The 21922-nt window shown below is 50.4% G+C and overlaps 1 protein-coding gene across 1 annotated transcript in view; it reads right to left on the bottom strand.

Annotated features, from left to right (window-relative positions):
- LOC115117124 (gamma-aminobutyric acid type B receptor subunit 2) overlaps positions 1-21922 on the bottom strand; it is a 595916-nt gene that overhangs the window by 280368 nt on the left and 293626 nt on the right. The window lies entirely within an intron of this gene.

The raw sequence follows: 21922 nt of genomic DNA, 5'->3' as shown, positions 1-21922 counted from the left end.
GCTGTAGACTACTAGGATAGACTCAGTGAGTGAGAGAGACAGCAGGTGAAGGAGACAAGGAGAGAGGAAGCTGCTGTAGACTACTAGGATAGACTCAGTGAGTGAGAGAGACAGTAGGTGAAGGAGACAAGGAGAGAGGAAGCTGCTGTAGACTACTAGGATAGACTCAGTGAGTGAGAGAGACAGCAGGTGAAGGAGACAAGGAGAGAGGAAGCTGCTGTAGACTACTAGGATAGACTCAGCGAGTGAGAGAGAGAGCAGGTGAAGGGGACAAGGAGAGAGGAAGCCTCTGTAGACTACTAGGATAGACTCAGTGAGTGAGAGAGACAGCAGGTGAAGGAGACAAGGAGAGAGGAAGCTGCTGTAGACTACTAGGATAGACTCAGTGAGTGAGAGAGACAGCAGGTGAAGGAGACAAGGAGAGAGGAAGCTGCTGTAGACTACTAGGATAGACTCAGTGAGTGAGAGAGACAGCAGGTGAAGGAGACAAGGAGAGAGGAAGCTGCTGTAGACTACTAGGATAGACTCAGCGAGTGAGAGAGACAGCAGGTGAAGGGGACAAGGAGAGAGGAAGCCTCTGTAGACTACTAGGATAGACTCAGTGAGTGAGAGAGACAGCAGGTGAAGGAGACAAGGAGAAAGGAACCTGCTGTAGACTACTAGGATAGACTCAGCGAGTGAGAGAGGCAGCAGGTGAAGGAGACAAGGAGAGAGGAAGCTGCTGTAGACTACTAGGATAGACTCAGTGAGTGAGTGAGAGAGACAGCAGGTGAAGGAGACAAGGAGAGAGGAAGCTGCTGTAGACTACTAGGATAGACTCAGTGAGTGAGAGAGACAGCAGGTGAAGGAGACAAGGAGAGAGGAAGCTGCTGTAGACTACTAGGATAGACTCAGTGAGTGAGAGAGACAGCAGGTGAAGGGACAAGGAGAGAGGAAGCCTCTGTAGACTACTAGGATAGACTCAGTGAGTGAGAGAGACAGCAGGTGAAGGAGACAAGGAGAGAGGAAGCTGCTGTAGACTACTAGGATAGACTCAGTGAGTGAGAGAGACAGCAGGTGAAGGAGACAAGGAGAGAGGAAGCTGCTGTAGACTACTAGGATAGACTCAGCGAGTGAGAGAGACAGCAGGTGAAGGGGACAAGGAGAGAGGAAGCCTCTGTAGACTACTAGGATAGACTCAGTGAGTGAGAGAGACAGCAGGTGAAGGAGACAAGGAGAGAGGAAGCTGCTGTAGACTACTAGGATAGACTCAGTGAGTGAGAGAGACAGCAGGTGAAGGAGACAAGGAGAGAGGAAGCTGCTGTAGACTACTAGGATAGACTCAGTGAGTGAGAGAGACAGCAGGTGAAGGAGACAAGGAGAGAGGAAGCTGCTGTAGACTACTAGGATAGACTCAGTGAGTGAGAGAGACAGCAGGTGAAGGAGACAAGGAGAGAGGAAGCTGCTGTAGACTACTAGGATAGACTCAGTGAGTGAGAGAGATAGCAGGTGAAGGAGACAAGGAGAGAGGAAGCTGCTGTAGACTACTAGGATAGACTCAGCGAGTGAGAGAGGCAGCAGGTGAAGGAGACAAGGAGAGAGGAAGCTACTGTAGATTACTAGGATAGACTCAGCGAGTGAGAGAGACAGCAGGTGAAGGAGACAAGGAGAGAGGAAGCTGCTGTAGACTACTAGGATAGACTCAGTGAGTGAGAGAGACAGCAGGTGAAGGAGACAAGGAGAGAGGAAGCTGCTGTAGACTACTAGGATAGACTCAGTGAGTGAGAGAGACAGCAGGTGAAGGAGACAAGGAGAGAGGAAGCTGCTGTAGACTACTAGGATAGACTCAGTGAGTGAGAGAGACAGCAGGTGAAGGAGACAAGGAGAGAGGAAGCTGCTGTAGACTACTAGGATAGACTCAGTGAGTGAGAGAGACAGCAGGTGAAGGAGACAAGGAGAGAGGAAGCTGCTGTAGACTACTAGGATAGACTCAGCGAGTGAGAGAGGCAGCAGGTGAAGGAGACAAGGAGAGAGGAAGCTACTGTAGATTACTAGGATAGACTCAGCGAGTGAGAGAGACAGCAGGTGAAGGAGACAAGGAGAGAGGAAGCTGCTGTAGACTACTAGGATAGACTCAGCGAGTGAGAGAGACAGCAGGTGAAGGGGACAAGGAGAGAGGAAGCCTCTGTAGACTACTAGGATAGACTCAGTGAGTGAGAGAGACAGCATTTGAAGGAGACAAGGAGAGAGGAAACTGCTGTAGACTACTAGGATAGACTCAGCGAGTGAGAGAGACAGCAGGTGAAGGAGACAAGGAGAGAGGAAGCTGCTGTAGACTACTAGGATAGACTCAGTGAGTGAGAGAGACAGCAGGTGAAGGAGACAAGGAGAGAGAAGCTGCTGTAGACTACTAGGATAGACTCAGTGAGTGAGAGAGACAGCAGGTGAAGGAGACAAGGAGAGAGGAAGCTGCTGTAGACTACTAGGATAGACTCAGCGAGTGAGAGAGGCAGCAGGTGAAGGAGACAAGGAGAGAGGAAGCTGCTGTAGATTACTAGGATAGACTCAGTGAGTGAGAAAGACAGCAGGTGAAGGAGACAAGGAGAGAGGAAGCTGCTGTAGACTACTAGGATAGACTCAGTGAGTGAGAGAGACAGTAGGTGAAGGAGACAAGGAGAGAGGAAGCTGCTGTAGACTACTAGGATAGACTCAGTGAGTGAGAGAGACAGCAGGTGAAGGAGACAAGGAGAGAGGAAGCTGCTGTAGACTACTAGGATAGACTCAGTGAGTGAGAGAGACAGTAGGTGAAGGAGACAAGGAGAGAGGAAGCTGCTGTAGACTACTAGGATAGACTCAGTGAGTGAGAGAGACAGCAGGTGAAGGAGACAAGGAGAGAGGAAGCTGCTGTAGGCTACTAGGATAGACTCAGCGAGTGAGAGAGAGAGCAGGTGAAGGGGACAAGGAGAGAGGAAGCCTCTGTAGACTACTAGGATAGACTCAGTGAGTGAGAGAGACAGCAGGTGAAGGAGACAAGGAGAGAGGAAGCTGCTGTAGACTACTAGGATAGACTCAGTGAGTGAGAGAGACAGCAGGTGAAGGAGACAAGGAGAAAGGAACCTGCTGTAGACTACTAGGATAGACTCAGCGAGTGAGAGAGGCAGCAGGTGAAGGAGACAAGGAGAGAGGAAGCTGCTGTAGACTACTAGGATAGACTCAGTGAGTGAGAGAGACAGCAGGTGAAGGAGACAAGGAGAGAGGAAGCTGCTGTAGACTACTAGGATAGACTCAGTGAGTGAGAGAGACAGTAGGTGAAGGAGACAAGGAGAGAGGAAGCTGCTGTAGACTACTAGGATAGACTCAGTGAGTGAGAGAGACAGCAGGTGAAGGAGACAAGGAGAGAGGAAGCTGCTGTAGACTACTAGGATAGACTCAGTGAGTGAGAGAGACAGTAGGTGAAGGAGACAAGGAGAGAGGAAGCTGCTGTAGACTACTAGGATAGACTCAGTGAGTGAGAGAGACAGCAGGTGAAGGAGACAAGGAGAGAGGAAGCTGCTGTAGACTACTAGGATAGACTCAGCGAGTGAGAGAGAGAGCAGGTGAAGGGGACAAGGAGAGAGGAAGCCTCTGTAGACTACTAGGATAGACTCAGTGAGTGAGAGAGACAGCAGGTGAAGGAGACAAGGAGAGAGGAAGCTGCTGTAGACTACTAGGATAGACTCAGTGAGTGAGAGAGACAGCAGGTGAAGGAGACAAGGAGAGAGGAAGCTGCTGTAGACTACTAGGATAGACTCAGTGAGTGAGAGAGACAGCAGGTGAAGGAGACAAGGAGAGAGGAAGCTGCTGTAGACTACTAGGATAGACTCAGCGAGTGAGAGAGACAGCAGGTGAAGGGGACAAGGAGAGAGGAAGCCTCTGTAGACTACTAGGATAGACTCAGTGAGTGAGAGAGACAGCAGGTGAAGGAGACAAGGAGAGAGGAAGCTGCTGTAGACTACTAGGATAGACTCAGCGAGTGAGAGAGGCAGCAGGTGAAGGAGACAAGGAGAGAGGAAGCTGCTGTAGACTACTAGGATAGACTCAGTGAGTGAGAGAGACAGCAGGTGAAGGAGACAAGGAGAGAGGAAGCTGCTGTAGACTACTAGGATAGACTCAGTGAGTGAGAGAGACAGCAGGTGAAGGAGACAAGGAGAGAGGAAGCTGCTGTAGACTACTAGGATAGACTCAGTGAGTGAGAGAGACAGCAGGTGAAGGAGACAAGGAGAGAGGAAGCTGCTGTAGACTACTAGGATAGACTCAGCGAGTGAGAGAGACAGCAGGTGAAGGGGACAAGGAGAGAGGAAGCCTCTGTAGACTACTAGGATAGACTCAGTGAGTGAGAGAGACAGCAGGTGAAGGAGACAAGGAGAGAGGAAGCTGCTGTAGACTACTAGGATAGACTCAGTGAGTGAGAGAGACAGCAGGTGAAGGAGACAAGGAGAGAGGAAGCTGCTGTAGACTACTAGGATAGACTCAGTGAGTGAGAGAGACAGCAGGTGAAGGAGACAAGGAGAGAGGAAGCTGCTGTAGACTACTAGGATAGACTCAGTGAGTGAGAGAGACAGCAGGTGAAGGAGACAAGGAGAGAGGAAGCTGCTGTAGACTACTAGGATAGACTCAGTGAGTGAGAGAGGCAGCAGGTGAAGGAGACAAGGAGAGAGGAAGCTGCTGTAGACTACTAGGATAGACTCAGCGAGTGAGAGAGGCAGCAGGTGAAGGAGACAAGGAGAGAGGAAGCTACTGTAGATTACTAGGATAGACTCAGCGAGTGAGAGAGACAGCAGGTGAAGGAGACAAGGAGAGAGGAAGCTGCTGTAGACTACTAGGATAGACTCAGTGAGTGAGAGAGACAGCAGGTGAAGGAGACAAGGAGAGAGGAAGCTGCTGTAGACTACTAGGATAGACTCAGTGAGTGAGAGAGACAGCAGGTGAAGGAGACAAGGAGAGAGGAAGCTGCTGTAGACTACTAGGATAGACTCAGTGAGTGAGAGAGACAGCAGGTGAAGGAGACAAGGAGAGAGGAAGCTGCTGTAGACTACTAGGATAGACTCAGTGAGTGAGAGAGACAGCAGGTGAAGGAGACAAGGAGAGAGGAAGCTGCTGTAGACTACTAGGATAGACTCAGCGAGTGAGAGAGGCAGCAGGTGAAGGAGACAAGGAGAGAGGAAGCTACTGTAGATTACTAGGATAGACTCAGCGAGTGAGAGAGACAGCAGGTGAAGGAGACAAGGAGAGAGGAAGCTGCTGTAGACTACTAGGATAGACTCAGCGAGTGAGAGAGACAGCAGGTGAAGGGGACAAGGAGAGAGGAAGCCTCTGTAGACTACTAGGATAGACTCAGTGAGTGAGAGAGACAGCATTTGAAGGAGACAAGGAGAGAGGAAACTGCTGTAGACTACTAGGATAGACTCAGCGAGTGAGAGAGACAGCAGGTGAAGGAGACAAGGAGAGAGGAAGCTGCTGTAGACTACTAGGATAGACTCAGTGAGTGAGAGAGACAGCAGGTGAAGGAGACAAGGAGAGAGGAAGCTGCTGTAGACTACTAGGATAGACTCAGTGAGTGAGAGAGACAGCAGGTGAAGGAGACAAGGAGAGAGGAAGCTGCTGTAGACTACTAGGATAGACTCAGCGAGTGAGAGAGGCAGCAGGTGAAGGAGACAAGGAGAGAGGAAGCTGCTGTAGACTACTAGGATAGACTCAGTGAGTGAGAGAGACAGCAGGTGAAGGAGACAAGGAGAGAGGAAGCTGCTGTAGACTACTAGGATAGACTCAGTGAGTGAGAGAGACAGTAGGTGAAGGAGACAAGGAGAGAGGAAGCTGCTGTAGACTACTAGGATAGACTCAGTGAGTGAGAGAGACAGCAGGTGAAGGAGACAAGGAGAGAGGAAGCTGCTGTAGACTACTAGGATAGACTCAGCGAGTGAGAGAGAGAGCAGGTGAAGGGGACAAGGAGAGAGGAAGCCTCTGTAGACTACTAGGATAGACTCAGTGAGTGAGAGAGACAGCAGGTGAAGGAGACAAGGAGAGAGGAAGCTGCTGTAGACTACTAGGATAGACTCAGTGAGTGAGAGAGACAGCAGGTGAAGGAGACAAGGAGAGAGGAAGCTGCTGTAGACTACTAGGATAGACTCAGTGAGTGAGAGAGACAGCAGGTGAAGGAGACAAGGAGAGAGGAAGCTGCTGTAGACTACTAGGATAGACTCAGCGAGTGAGAGAGACAGCAGGTGAAGGGGACAAGGAGAGAGGAAGCCTCTGTAGACTACTAGGATAGACTCAGTGAGTGAGAGAGACAGCAGGTGAAGGAGACAAGGAGAAAGGAACCTGCTGTAGACTACTAGGATAGACTCAGCGAGTGAGAGAGGCAGCAGGTGAAGGAGACAAGGAGAGAGGAAGCTGCTGTAGACTACTAGGATAGACTCAGTGAGTGAGAGAGACAGCAGGTGAAGGAGACAAGGAGAGAGGAAGCTGCTGTAGACTACTAGGATAGACTCAGTGAGTGAGAGAGACAGCAGGTGAAGGAGACAAGGAGAGAGGAAGCTGCTGTAGACTACTAGGATAGACTCAGTGAGTGAGAGAGACAGCAGGTGAAGGAGACAAGGAGAGAGGAAGCTGCTGTAGACTACTAGGATAGACTCAGCGAGTGAGAGAGACAGCAGGTGAAGGGGACAAGGAGAGAGGAAGCCTCTGTAGACTACTAGGATAGACTCAGTGAGTGAGAGAGACAGCAGGTGAAGGAGACAAGGAGAGAGGAAGCTGCTGTAGACTACTAGGATAGACTCAGTGAGTGAGAAAGACAGCAGGTGAAGGAGACAAGGAGAGAGGAAGCTGCTGTAGACTACTAGGATAGACTCAGTGAGTGAGAGAGACAGCAGGTGAAGGAGACAAGGAGAGAGGAAGCTGCTGTAGACTACTAGGATAGACTCAGTGAGTGAGAGAGACAGCAGGTGAAGGAGACAAGGAGAGAGGAAGCTGCTGTAGACTACTAGGATAGACTCAGTGAGTGAGAGAGACAGCAGGTGAAGGAGACAAGGAGAGAGGAAGCTGCTGTAGACTACTAGGATAGACTCAGCGAGTGAGAGAGGCAGCAGGTGAAGGAGACAAGGAGAGAGGAAGCTACTGTAGATTACTAGGATAGACTCAGCGAGTGAGAGAGACAGCAGGTGAAGGAGACAAGGAGAGAGGAAGCTGCTGTAGACTACTAGGATAGACTCAGCGAGTGAGAGAGACAGCAGGTGAAGGGGACAAGGAGAGAGGAAGCCTCTGTAGACTACTAGGATAGACTCAGTGAGTGAGAGAGACAGCATTTGAAGGAGACAAGGAGAGAGGAAACTGCTGTAGACTACTAGGATAGACTCAGCGAGTGAGAGAGACAGCAGGTGAAGGAGACAAGGAGAGAGGAAGCTGCTGTAGACTACTAGGATAGACTCAGTGAGTGAGAGAGACAGCAGGTGAAGGAGACAAGGAGAGAGGAAGCTGCTGTAGACTACTAGGATAGACTCAGTGAGTGAGAGAGACAGCAGGTGAAGGAGACAAGGAGAGAGGAAGCTGCTGTAGACTACTAGGATAGACTCAGCGAGTGAGAGAGGCAGCAGGTGAAGGAGACAAGGAGAGAGGAAGCTGCTGTAGACTACTAGGATAGACTCAGTGAGTGAGAGAGACAGCAGGTGAAGGAGACAAGGAGAGAGGAAGCTGCTGTAGACTACTAGGATAGACTCAGTGAGTGAGAGAGACAGTAGGTGAAGGAGACAAGGAGAGAGGAAGCTGCTGTAGACTACTAGGATAGACTCAGTGAGTGAGAGAGACAGCAGGTGAAGGAGACAAGGAGAGAGGAAGCTGCTGTAGACTACTAGGATAGACTCAGCGAGTGAGAGAGATAGCAGGTGAAGGGGACAAGGAGAGAGGAAGCCTCTGTAGACTACTAGGATAGACTCAGTGAGTGAGAGAGACAGCAGGTGAAGGAGACAAGGAGAGAGGAAGCTGCTGTAGACTACTAGGATAGACTCAGTGAGTGAGAGAGACAGCAGGTGAAGGAGACAAGGAGAGAGGAAGCTGCTGTAGACTACTAGGATAGACTCAGTGAGTGAGAGAGACAGCAGGTGAAGGAGACAAGGAGAGAGGAAGCTGCTGTAGACTACTAGGATAGACTCAGTGAGTGAGAGAGACAGCAGGTGAAGGAGACAAGGAGAGAGGAAGCTGCTGTAGACTACTAGGATAGACTCAGTGAGTGAGAGAGACAGCAGGTGAAGGAGACAAGGAGAGAGGAAGCTGCTGTAGACTACTAGGATAGACTCAGCGAGTGAGAGAGGCAGCAGGTGAAGGAGACAAGGAGAGAGGAAGCTACTGTAGATTACTAGGATAGACTCAGCGAGTGAGAGAGACAGCAGGTGAAGGAGACAAGGAGAGAGGAAGCTGCTGTAGACTACTAGGATAGACTCAGTGAGTGAGAGAGACAGCAGGTGAAGGAGACAAGGAGAGAGGAAGCTGCTGTAGACTACTAGGATAGACTCAGCGAGTGAGAGAGACAGCAGGTGAAGGGGACAAGGAGAGAGGAAGCCTCTGTAGACTACTAGGATAGACTCAGTGAGTGAGAGAGACAGCAGGTGAAGGAGACAAGGAGAGAGGAAGCTGCTGTAGACTACTAGGATAGACTCAGTGAGTGAGAGAGACAGCAGGTGAAGGAGACAAGGAGAGAGGAAGCTGCTGTAGACTACTAGGATAGACTCAGTGAGTGAGAGAGACAGCAGGTGAAGGGGACAAGGAGAGAGGAAGCCTCTGTAGACTACTAGGATAGACTCCGTGAGTGAGAGAGACAGCAGGTGAAGGAGACAAGGAGAGAGGAAGCTGCTGTAGACTACTAGGATAGACTCAGTGAGTGAGAGAGACAGCAGGTGAAGGAGACAAGGAGAGAGGAAGCTGCTGTAGACTACTAGGATAGACTCAGTGAGTGAGAGAGACAGCAGGTGAAGGAGACAAGGAGAGAGGAAGCTGCTGTAGACTACTAGGATAGACTCAGCGAGTGAGAGAGGAGGCAGGTGAAGGAGACAAGGAGAGAGGAAGCTACTGTAGATTACTAGGATAGACTCAGCGAGTGAGAGAGACAGCAGGTGAAGGAGACAAGGAGAGAGGAAGCTGCTGTAGACTACTAGGATAGACTCAGCGAGTGAGAGAGACAGCAGGTGAAGGGGACAAGGAGAGAGGAAGCCTCTGTAGACTACTAGGATAGACTCAGTGAGTGAGAGAGACAGCAGGTGAAGGAGACAAGGAGAGAGGAAGCTGCTGTAGACTACTAGGATAGACTCAGCGAGTGAGAGAGACAGCAGGTGAAGGAGACAAGGAGAGTGGAAGCTGCTGTAGACTACTAGGATAGACTCAGTGAGTGAGAGAGACAGCAGGTGAAGGAGACAAGGAGAGAGGAAGCTGCTGTAGACTACTAGGATAGACTCAGTGAGTGAGAGAGACAGCAGGTGAAGGAGACAAGGAGAGAGGAAGCTGCTGTAGACTACTAGGATAGACTCAGTGAGTGAGAGAGACAGCAGGTGAAGGAGACAAGGAGAGAGGAAGCTACTGTAGACTACTAGGATAGACTCAGCGAGTGAGAGAGGCAGCAGGTGAAGGAGACAAGGAGAGAGGAAGCTACTGTAGATTACTAGGATAGACTCAGCGAGTGAGAGAGACAGCAGGTGAAGGAGACAAGGAGAGAGGAAGCTGCTGTAGACTACTAGGATAGACTCAGCGAGTGAGAGAGACAGCAGGTGAAGGGGACAAGGAGAGAGGAAGCCTCTGTAGACTACTAGGATAGACTCAGTGAGTGAGAGAGACAGCAGGTGAAGGAGACAAGGAGAAAGGAACCTGCTGTAGACTACTAGGATAGACTCAGCGAGTGAGAGAGGCAGCAGGTGAAGGAGACAAGGAGAGAGGAAGCTGCTGTAGACTACTAGGATAGACTCAGTGAGTGAGAAAGACAGCAGGTGAAGGAGACAAGGAGAGAGGAAGCTGCTGTAGACTACTAGGATAGACTCAGTGAGTGAGAGAGACAGCAGGTGAAGGAGACAAGGAGAGAGGAAGCTGCTGTAGACTACTAGGATAGACTCAGTGAGTGAGAGAGACAGTAGGTGAAGGAGACAAGGAGAGAGGAAGCTGCTGTAGACTACTAGGATAGACTCAGTGAGTGAGAGAGACAGCAGGTGAAGGAGACAAGGAGAGAGGAAGCTGCTGTAGACTACTAGGATAGACTCAGCGAGTGAGAGAGAGAGCAGGTGAAGGGGACAAGGAGAGAGGAAGCCTCTGTAGACTACTAGGATAGACTCAGTGAGTGAGAGAGACAGCAGGTGAAGGAGACAAGGAGAGAGGAAGCTGCTGTAGACTACTAGGATAGACTCAGTGAGTGAGAGAGACAGCAGGTGAAGGGGACAAGGAGAGAGGAAGCCTCTGTAGACTACTAGGATAGACTCCGTGAGTGAGAGAGACAGCAGGTGAAGGAGACAAGGAGAGAGGAAGCTGCTGTAGACTACTAGGATAGACTCAGTGAGTGAGAGAGACAGCAGGTGAAGGAGACAAGGAGAGAGGAAGCTGCTGTAGACTACTAGGATAGACTCAGTGAGTGAGAGAGACAGCAGGTGAAGGAGACAAGGAGAGAGGAAGCTGCTGTAGACTACTAGGATAGACTCAGCGAGTGAGAGAGGCAGCAGGTGAAGGAGACAAGGAGAGAGGAAGCTGCTGTAGACTACTAGGATAGACTCAGTGAGTGAGAGAGACAGCAGGTGAAGGAGACAAGGAGAGAGGAAGCTGCTGTAGACTACTAGGATAGACTCAGTGAGTGAGAGAGACAGTAGGTGAAGGAGACAAGGAGAGAGGAAGCTGCTGTAGACTACTAGGATAGACTCAGTGAGTGAGAGAGACAGCAGGTGAAGGAGACAAGGAGAGAGGAAGCTGCTGTAGACTACTAGGATAGACTCAGCGAGTGAGAGAGAGAGCAGGTGAAGGGGACAAGGAGAGAGGAAGCCTCTGTAGACTACTAGGATAGACTCAGTGAGTGAGAGAGACAGCAGGTGAAGGAGACAAGGAGAGAGGAAGCTGCTGTAGACTACTAGGATAGACTCAGTGAGTGAGAGAGACAGCAGGTGAAGGAGACAAGGAGAGAGGAAGCTGCTGTAGACTACTAGGATAGACTCAGTGAGTGAGAGAGACAGCAGGTGAAGGAGACAAGGAGAGAGGAAGCTGCTGTAGACTACTAGGATAGACTCAGTGAGTGAGAGAGACAGCAGGTGAAGGAGACAAGGAGAGAGGAAGCTGCTGTAGACTACTAGGATAGACTCAGTGAGTGAGAGAGACAGCAGGTGAAGGAGACAAGGAGAGAGGAAGCTGCTGTAGACTACTAGGATAGACTCAGCGAGTGAGAGAGGCAGCAGGTGAAGGAGACAAGGAGAGAGGAAGCTACTGTAGATTACTAGGATAGACTCAGCGAGTGAGAGAGACAGCAGGTGAAGGAGACAAGGAGAGAGGAAGCTGCTGTAGACTACTAGGATAGACTCAGTGAGTGAGAGAGACAGCAGGTGAAGGAGACAAGGAGAGAGGAAGCTGCTGTAGACTACTAGGATAGACTCAGCGAGTGAGAGAGACAGCAGGTGAAGGGGACAAGGAGAGAGGAAGCCTCTGTAGACTACTAGGATAGACTCAGTGAGTGAGAGAGACAGCAGGTGAAGGAGACAAGGAGAGAGGAAGCTGCTGTAGACTACTAGGATAGACTCAGTGAGTGAGAGAGACAGCAGGTGAAGGAGACAAGGAGAGAGGAAGCTGCTGTAGACTACTAGGATAGACTCAGTGAGTGAGAGAGACAGCAGGTGAAGGGGACAAGGAGAGAGGAAGCCTCTGTAGACTACTAGGATAGACTCCGTGAGTGAGAGAGACAGCAGGTGAAGGAGACAAGGAGAGAGGAAGCTGCTGTAGACTACTAGGATAGACTCAGTGAGTGAGAGAGACAGCAGGTGAAGGAGACAAGGAGAGAGGAAGCTGCTGTAGACTACTAGGATAGACTCAGTGAGTGAGAGAGACAGCAGGTGAAGGAGACAAGGAGAGAGGAAGCTGCTGTAGACTACTAGGATAGACTCAGCGAGTGAGAGAGGCAGCAGGTGAAGGAGACAAGGAGAGAGGAAGCTACTGTAGATTACTAGGATAGACTCAGCGAGTGAGAGAGACAGCAGGTGAAGGAGACAAGGAGAGAGGAAGCTGCTGTAGACTACTAGGATAGACTCAGCGAGTGAGAGAGACAGCAGGTGAAGGGGACAAGGAGAGAGGAAGCCTCTGTAGACTACTAGGATAGACTCAGTGAGTGAGAGAGACAGCAGGTGAAGGAGACAAGGAGAGAGGAAGCTGCTGTAGACTACTAGGATAGACTCAGCGAGTGAGAGAGACAGCAGGTGAAGGAGACAAGGAGAGTGGAAGCTGCTGTAGACTACTAGGATAGACTCAGTGAGTGAGAGAGACAGCAGGTGAAGGAGACAAGGAGAGAGGAAGCTGCTGTAGACTACTAGGATAGACTCAGTGAGTGAGAGAGACAGCAGGTGAAGGAGACAAGGAGAGAGGAAGCTGCTGTAGACTACTAGGATAGACTCAGTGAGTGAGAGAGACAGCAGGTGAAGGAGACAAGGAGAGAGGAAGCTGCTGTAGACTACTAGGATAGACTCAGCGAGTGAGAGAGGCAGCAGGTGAAGGAGACAAGGAGAGAGGAAGCTACTGTAGATTACTAGGATAGACTCAGCGAGTGAGAGAGACAGCAGGTGAAGGAGACAAGGAGAGAGGAAGCTGCTGTAGACTACTAGGATAGACTCAGCGAGTGAGAGAGACAGCAGGTGAAGGGGACAAGGAGAGAGGAAGCCTCTGTAGACTACTAGGATAGACTCAGTGAGTGAGAGAGACAGCAGGTGAAGGAGACAAGGAGAAAGGAACCTGCTGTAGACTACTAGGATAGACTCAGCGAGTGAGAGAGGCAGCAGGTGAAGGAGACAAGGAGAGAGGAAGCTGCTGTAGACTACTAGGATAGACTCAGTGAGTGAGAAAGACAGCAGGTGAAGGAGACAAGGAGAGAGGAAGCTGCTGTAGACTACTAGGATAGACTCAGTGAGTGAGAGAGACAGCAGGTGAAGGAGACAAGGAGAGAGGAAGCTGCTGTAGACTACTAGGATAGACTCAGTGAGTGAGAGAGACAGTAGGTGAAGGAGACAAGGAGAGAGGAAGCTGCTGTAGACTACTAGGATAGACTCAGTGAGTGAGAGAGACAGCAGGTGAAGGAGACAAGGAGAGAGGAAGCTGCTGTAGACTACTAGGATAGACTCAGCGAGTGAGAGAGAGAGCAGGTGAAGGGGACAAGGAGAGAGGAAGCCTCTGTAGACTACTAGGATAGACTCAGTGAGTGAGAGAGACAGCAGGTGAAGGAGACAAGGAGAGAGGAAGCTGCTGTAGACTACTAGGATAGACTCAGTGAGTGAGAGAGACAGCAGGTGAAGGGGACAAGGAGAGAGGAAGCCTCTGTAGACTACTAGGATAGACTCCGTGAGTGAGAGAGACAGCAGGTGAAGGAGACAAGGAGAGAGGAAGCTGCTGTAGACTACTAGGATAGACTCAGTGAGTGAGAGAGACAGCAGGTGAAGGAGACAAGGAGAGAGGAAGCTGCTGTAGACTACTAGGATAGACTCAGTGAGTGAGAGAGACAGCAGGTGAAGGAGACAAGGAGAGAGGAAGCTGCTGTAGACTACTAGGATAGACTCAGCGAGTGAGAGAGGCAGCAGGTGAAGGAGACAAGGAGAGAGGAAGCTACTGTAGATTACTAGGATAGACTCAGCGAGTGAGAGAGACAGCAGGTGAAGGAGACAAGGAGAGAGGAAGCTGCTGTAGACTACTAGGATAGACTCAGCGAGTGAGAGAGACAGCAGGTGAAGGGGACAAGGAGAGAGGAAGCCTCTGTAGACTACTAGGATAGACTCAGTGAGTGAGAGAGACAGCAGGTGAAGGAGACAAGGAGAGAGGAAGCTGCTGTAGACTACTAGGATAGACTCAGTGAGTGAGAGAGACAGCAGGTGAAGGAGACAAGGAGAGTGGAAGCTGCTGTAGACTACTAGGATAGACTCAGTGAGTGAGAGAGACAGCAGGTGAAGGAGACAAGGAGAGAGGAAGCTGCTGTAGACTACTAGGATAGACTCAGTGAGTGAGAGAGACAGCAGGTGAAGGAGACAAGGAGAGAGGAAGCTGCTGTAGACTACTAGGATAGACTCAGTGAGTGAGAGAGACAGCAGGTGAAGGAGACAAGGAGAGAGGAAGCTGCTGTAGACTACTAGGATAGACTCAGCGAGTGAGAGAGGCAGCAGGTGAAGGAGACAAGGAGAGAGGAAGCTACTGTAGATTACTAGGATAGACTCAGCGAGTGAGAGAGACAGCAGGTGAAGGAGACAAGGAGAGAGGAAGCTGCTGTAGACTACTAGGATAGACTCAGCGAGTGAGAGAGACAGCAGGTGAAGGGGACAAGGAGAGAGGAAGCCTCTGTAGACTACTAGGATAGACTCAGTGAGTGAGAGAGACAGCAGGTGAAGGAGACAAGGAGAAAGGAACCTGCTGTAGACTACTAGGATAGACTCAGCGAGTGAGAGAGGCAGCAGGTGAAGGAGACAAGGAGAGAGGAAGCTGCTGTAGACTACTAGGATAGACTCAGTGAGTGAGAAAGACAGCAGGTGAAGGAGACAAGGAGAGAGGAAGCTGCTGTAGACTACTAGGATAGACTCAGTGAGTGAGAGAGACAGCAGGTGAAGGAGACAAGGAGAGAGGAAGCTGCTGTAGACTACTAGGATAGACTCAGTGAGTGAGAGAGACAGTAGGTGAAGGAGACAAGGAGAGAGGAAGCTGCTGTAGACTACTAGGATAGACTCAGTGAGTGAGAGAGACAGCAGGTGAAGGAGACAAGGAGAGAGGAAGCTGCTGTAGACTACTAGGATAGACTCAGCGAGTGAGAGAGAGAGCAGGTGAAGGGGACAAGGAGAGAGGAAGCCTCTGTAGACTACTAGGATAGACTCAGTGAGTGAGAGAGACAGCAGGTGAAGGAGACAAGGAGAGAGGAAGCTGCTGTAGACTACTAGGATAGACTCAGTGAGTGAGAGAGACAGTAGGTGAAGGAGACAAGGAGAGAGGAAGCTGCTGTAGACTACTAGGATAGACTCAGTGAGTGAGAGAGACAGCAGGTGAAGGAGACAAGGAGAGAGGAAGCTGCTGTAGACTACTAGGATAGACTCAGTGAGTGAGAGAGACAGCAGGTGAAGGAGACAAGGAGAGAGGAAGCTGCTGTAGACTACTAGGATAGACTCAGTGAGTGAGAGAGACAGCAGGTGAAGGAGACAAGGAGAGAGGAAGCTGCTGTAGACTACTAGGATAGACTCAGCGAGTGAGAGAGGCAGCAGGTGAAGGAGACAAGGAGAGAGGAAGCTACTGTAGATTACTAGGATAGACTCAGCGAGTGAGAGAGACAGCAGGTGAAGGAGACAAGGAGAGAGGAAGCTGCTGTAGACTACTAGGATAGACTCAGTGAGTGAGAGAGACAGCAGGTGAAGGAGACAAGGAGAGAGGAAGCTGCTGTAGACTACTAGGATAGACTCAGCGAGTGAGAGAGACAGCAGGTGAAGGGGACAAGGAGAGAGGAAGCCTCTGTAGACTACTAGGATAGACTCAGTGAGTGAGAGAGACAGCAGGTGAAGGAGACAAGGAGAGAGGAAGCTGCTGTAGACTACTAGGATAGACTCAGTGAGTGAGAGAGACAGCAGGTGAAGGAGACAAGGAGAGAGGAAGCTGCTGTAGACTACTAGGATAGACTCAGTGAGTGAGAGAGACAGCAGGTGAAGGGGACAAGGAGAGAGGAAGCCTCTGTAGACTACTAGGATAGACTCAGTGAGTGAGAGAGACAGCAGGTGAAGGAGACAAGGAGAGAGGAAGCTGCTGTAGACTACTAGGATAGACTCAGTGAGTGAGAGAGACAGCAGGTGAAGGAGACAAGGAGAGAGGAAGCTGCTGTAGACTACTAGGATAGACTCAGTGAGTGAGAGAGACAGCAGGTGAAGGAGACAAGGAGAGAGGAAGCTGCTGTAGACTACTAGGATAGACTCAGCGAGTGAGAGAGGCAGCAGGTGAAGGAGACAAGGAGAGAGGAAGCTACTGTAGATTACTAGGATAGACTCAGCGAGTGAGAGAGACAGCAGGTGAAGGAGACAAGGAGAGAGGAAGCTGCTGTAGACTACTAGGATAGACTCAGTGAGTGAGAGAGACAGCAGGTGAAGGGGACAAGGAGAGAGGAAGCCTCTGTAGACTACTAGGATAGACTCAGTGAGTGAGAGAGACAGCAGGTGAAGGAGACAAGGAGAGAGGAAGCTGCTGTAGACTACTAGGATAGACTCAGTGAGTGAGAGAGACAGCAGGTGAAGGAGACAAGGAGAGAGGAAGCTGCTGTAGACTACTAGGATAGACTCAGTGAGTGAGAGAGACAGCAGGTGAAGGAGACAAGGAGAGAGGAAGCTGCTGTAGACTACTAGGATAGACTCAGCGAGTGAGAGAGGCAGCAGGTGAAGGAGACAAGGAGAGAGGAAGCTACTGTAGATTACTAGGATAGACTCAGCGAGTGAGAGAGACAGCAGGTGAAGGAGACAAGGAGAGAGGAAGCTGCTGTAGACTACTAGGATAGACTCAGCGAGTGGGAGACACAGCAGGTGAAGGGGACAAGGAGAGAGGAAGCCTCTGTAGACTACTAGGATAGACTCAGTGAGTGAGAGAGACAGCAGGTGAAGGAGACAAGGAGAGAGGAAGCTGCTGTAGACTACTAGGATAGACTCAGCGAGTGAGAGAGACAGCAGGTGAAGGAGACAAGGAAAGTGGAAGCTGCTGTAGACTACTAGGATAGACTCAGTGAGTGAGAGAGACAGCAGGTGAAGGAGACAAGGAGAGAGGAAGCTGCTGTAGACTACTAGGATAGACTCAGTGAGTGAGAGAGACAGCAGGTGAAGGAGACAAGGAGAGAGGAAGCTGCTGTAGACTACTAGGATAGACTCAGTGAGTGAGAGAGACAGCAGGTGAAGGGGACAAGGAGAGAGGAAGCTGCTGTAGACTACTAGGATAGACTCAGTGAGTGAGAGAGACAGCAGGTGAAGGAGACAAGGAGAGAGGAAGCTGCTGTAGACTACTAGGATAGACTCAGCGAGTGAGAGAGGCAGCAGGTGAAGGAGACAAGGAGAGAGGAAGCTACTGTAGATTACTAGGATAGACTCAGCGAGTGAGAGAGACAGCAGGTGAAGGAGACAAGGAGAGAGGAAGCTGCTGTAGACTACTAGGATAGACTCAGCGAGTGGGAGACACAGCAGGTGAAGGGGACAAGGAGAGAGGAAGCCTCTGTAGACTACTAGGATAGACTCAGTGAGTGAGAGAGACAGCAGGTGAAGGAGACAAGGAGAGAGGAAGCTGCTGTAGACTACTAGGATAGACTCAGCGAGTGAGAGAGACAGCAGGTGAAGGAGACAAGGAAAGTGGAAGCTGCTGTAGACTACTAGGATAGACTCAGTGAGTGAGAGAGACAGCAGGTGAAGGAGACAAGGAGAGAGGAAGCTGCTGTAGACTACTAGGATAGACTCAGTGAGTGAGAGAGACAGCAGGTGAAGGAGACAAGGAGAGAGGAAGCTGCTGTAGACTACTAGGATAGACTCAGTGAGTGAGAGAGACAGCAGGTGAAGGAGACAAGGAGAGAGGAAGCTGCTGTAGACTACTAGGATAGACTCAGCGAGTGAGAGAGGCAGCAGGTGAAGGAGACAAGGAGAGAGGAAGCTACTGTAGATTACTAGGATAGACTCAGCGAGTGAGAGAGACAGCAGGTGAAGGAGACAAGGAGAGAGGAAGCTGCTGTAGACTACTAGGATAGACTCAGCGAGTGAGAGAGACAGCAGGTGAAGGGGACAAGGAGAGAGGAAGCCTCTGTAGACTACTAGGATAGATTCAGTGAGTGAGAGAGACAGCAGGTGAAGGAGACAAGGAGAGAGGAAGCTGCTGTAGACTACTAGCATAGACTCAGTGAGTGAGAGAGACAGCAGGTGAAGGAGACAAGGAGAGAGGAAGCTGCTGTAGACTACTAGGATAGACTCAGTGAGTGAGAAAGACAGCAGGTGAAGGAGACAAGGAGAGAGGAAGCTGCTGTAGACTACTAGGATAGACTCAGTGAGTGAGAGAGACAGCAGGTGAAGGAGACAAGGAGAGAGGAAGCTGCTGTAGACTACTAGGATAGACTCAGTGAGTGAGAGAGACAGCAGGTGAAGGGGACAAGGAGAGAGGAAGCCTCTGTAGACTACTAGGATAGACTCAGTGAGTGAGAGAGACAGCAGGTGAAGGAGACAAGGAGAAAGGAACCTGCTGTAGACTACTAGGATAGACTCAGCGAGTGAGAGAGGCAGCAGGTGAAGGAGACAAGGAGAGAGGAAGCTGCTGTAGACTACTAGGATAGACTCAGTGAGTGAGAGAGACAGCAGGTGAAGGAGACAAGGAGAGAGGAAGCTGCTGTAGACTACTAGGATAGACTCAGTGAGTGAGAGAGACAGCAGGTGAAGGAGACAAGGAGAGAGGAAGCTGCTGTAGACTACTAGGATAGACTCAGTGAGTGAGAGAGACAGCAGGTGAAGGAGACAAGGAGAGAGGAAGCTGCTGTAGACTACTAGGATAGACTCAGTGAGTGGAGAGACAGCAGGTGAAGGAGACAAGGAGAGAGGAAGCTGCTGTAGACTACTAGGATAGACTCAGTGAGTGAGAGAGACAGCAGGTGAAGGAGACAAGGAGAGAGGAAGCTGCTGTAGACTACTAGGATAGACTCAGCGAGTGAGAGAGGCAGCAGGTGAAGGAGACAAGGAGAGAGGAAGCTACTGTAGATTACTAGGATAGACTCAGCGAGTGAGAGAGACAGCAGGTGAAGGAGACAAGGAGAGAGGAAGCTGCTGTAGACTACTAGGATAGACTCAGTGAGTGAGAGAGACAGCAGGTGAAGGAGACAAGGAGAGAGGAAGCTACTGTAGATTACTAGGATAGACTCAGCGAGTGAGAGAGACAGCAGGTGAAGGAGACAAGGAGAGAGGAAGCTGCTGTAGACTACTAGGATAGACTCAGTGAGTGAGAGAGACAGCAGGTGAAGGAGACAAGGAGAGAGGAAGCTGCTGTAGACTACTAGGATAGACTCAGTGAGTGAGAGAGGCAGCAGGTGAAGGAGACAAGGAGAGAGGAAGCTGCTGTAGACTACTAGGATAGACTCAGTGAGTGAGAGAGACAGCAGGTGAAGGAGACAAGGAGAGAGGAAGCTGCTGTAGACTACTAGGATAGACTCAGTGAGTGAGAGAGACAGCAGGTGAAGGAGACAAGGAGAGAGGAAGCTGCTGTAGACTACTAGGATAGACTCAGCGAGTGAGAGAGGCAGCAGGTGAAGGGGACAAGGAGAGAGGAAGCCTCTGTAGACTACTAGGATAGACTCAGTGAGTGAGAGAGACAGCAGGTGAAGGAGACAAGGAGAAAGGAACCTGCTGTAGACTACTAGGATAGACTCAGCGAGTGAGAGAGGCAGCAGGTGAAGGAGACAAGGAGAGAGGAAGCTGCTGTAGACTACTAGGATAGACTCAGTGAGTGAGAGAGACAGCAGGTGAAGGAGACAAGGAGAGAGGAAGCTGCTGTAGACTATTAGGATAGACTCAGTGAGTGAGAGAGACAGCAGGTGAAGGAGACAAGGAGAGAGGAAGCTGCTGTAGACTACTAGGATAGACTCAGTGAGTGAGAGAGACAGCAGGTGAAGGAGACAAGGAGAGAGGAAGCTGCTGTAGACTACTAGGATAGACTCAGCGAGTGAGAGAGAGAGCAGGTGAAGGGGACAAGGAGAGAGGAAGCCTCTGTAGACTACTAGGATAGACTCAGTGAGTGAGAGAGACAGCAGGTGAAGGAGACAAGGAGAGAGGAAGCTGCTGTAGACTACTAGGATAGACTCAGTGAGTGAGAGAGACAGCAGGTGAAGGAGACAAGGAGAGAGGAAGCTGCTGTAGACTACTAGGATAGACTCAGTGAGTGAGAGAGACAGCAGGTGAAGGAGACAAGGAGAGAGGAAGCTGCTGTAGACTACTAGGATAGACTCAGTGAGTGAGAGAGACAGCAGGTGAAGGAGACAAGGAGAGAGGAAGCTGCTGTAGACTACTAGGATAGACTCAGCGAGTGAGAGAGACAGCAGGTGAAGGAGACAAGGAGAGAGGAAGCTGCTGTAGACTACTAGGATAGACTCAGCGAGTGAGAGAGGCAGCAGGTGAAGGAGACAAGGAGAGAGGAAGCTGCTGTAGACTACTAGGATAGACTCAGCGAGTGAGAGAGAGAGCAGGTGAAGGGGACAAGGAGAGAGGAGGCCTCTGTAGACTACTAGGATAGACTCAGTGAGTGAGAGAGACAGCAGGTGAAGGAGACAAGGAGAGAGGAAGCTGCTGTAGACTACTAGGATAGACTCAGTGAGTGAGAGAGACAGCAGGTGAAGGAGACAAGGAGAGAGGAAGCTGCTGTAGACTACTAGGATAGACTCAGTGAGTGAGAGAGACAGCAGGTGAAGGAGACAAGGAGAGAGGAAGCTGCTGTAGACTACTAGGATAGACTCAGTGAGTGAGAGAGACAGCAGGTGAAGGAGACAAGGAGAGAGGAAGCTGCTGTAGACTACTAGGATAGACTCAGCGAGTGAGAGAGGCAGCAGGTGAAGGAGACAAGGAGAGAGGAAGCTACTGTAGATTACTAGGATAGACTCAGCGAGTGAGAGAGACAGCAGGTGAAGGAGACAAGGAGAGAGGAAGCTGCTCTAGACTACTAGGATAGACTCAGTGAGTGAGAGAGACAGCAGGTGAAGGAGACAAGGAGAGAGGAAGCTACTGTAGATTACTAGGATAGACTCAGCGAGTGAGAGAGACAGCAGGTGAAGGAGACAAGGAGAGAGGAAGCTGCTGTAGACTACTAGGATAGACTCAGTGAGTGAGAGAGACAGCAGGTGAAGGAGACAAGGAGAGAGGAAGCTGCTGTAGACTACTAGGATAGACTCAGTGAGTGAGAGAGGCAGCAGGTGAAGGAGACAAGGAGAGAGGAAGCTGCTGTAGACTACTAGGATAGACTCAGTGAGTGAGAGAGACAGCAGGTGAAGGAGACAAGGAGAGAGGAAGCTGCTGTAGACTACTAGGATAGACTCAGTGAGTGAGAGAGACAGCAGGTGAAGGAGACAAGGAGAGAGGAAGCTGCTGTAGACTACTAGGATAGACTCAGCGAGTGAGAGAGACAGCAGGTGAAGGAGACAAGGAGAGAGGAAGCTGCTGTAGACTACTAGGATAGACTCAGTGAGTGAGAGAGACAGCAGGTGAAGGGGACAAGGAGAGAGGAAGCCTCTGTAGACTACTAGGATAGACTCAGTGAGTGAGAGAGACAGCAGGTGAAGGAGACAAGGAGAGAGGAAGCTGCTGTAGACTACTAGGATAGACTCAGTGAGTGAGAGAGACAGCAGGTGAAGGAGACAAGGAGAGAGGAAGCTACTGTAGACTACTAGGATAGACTCAGTGAGTGAGAGAGACAGCAGGTGAAGGGGACAAGGAGAGAGGAAGCCTCTGTAGACTACTAGGATAGACTCAGTGAGTGAGAGAGACAGCAGGTGAAGGAGACAAGGAGAGAGGAAGCTGCTGTAGATTACTAGGATAGATTCAGTGAGTGAGAGAGACAGCAGGTGAAGGAGACAAGGAGAGAGGAAGCTGCTGTAGACTACTAGGATAGACTCAGTGAGTGAGAGAGACAGCAGGTGAAGGAGACAAGGAGAGAGGAAGCTGCTGTAGACTACTAGGATAGACTCAGCGAGTGA

This window comes from Oncorhynchus nerka, linkage group LG4 (assembly GCF_034236695.1).
Source record: "Oncorhynchus nerka isolate Pitt River linkage group LG4, Oner_Uvic_2.0, whole genome shotgun sequence".
NCBI classification, from domain to species: Eukaryota; Metazoa; Chordata; class Actinopteri; order Salmoniformes; family Salmonidae; genus Oncorhynchus; species Oncorhynchus nerka.
Note: the sequence above shows the minus strand (reverse complement) of the source record. Positions and strands in the feature narration are given on the sequence as shown.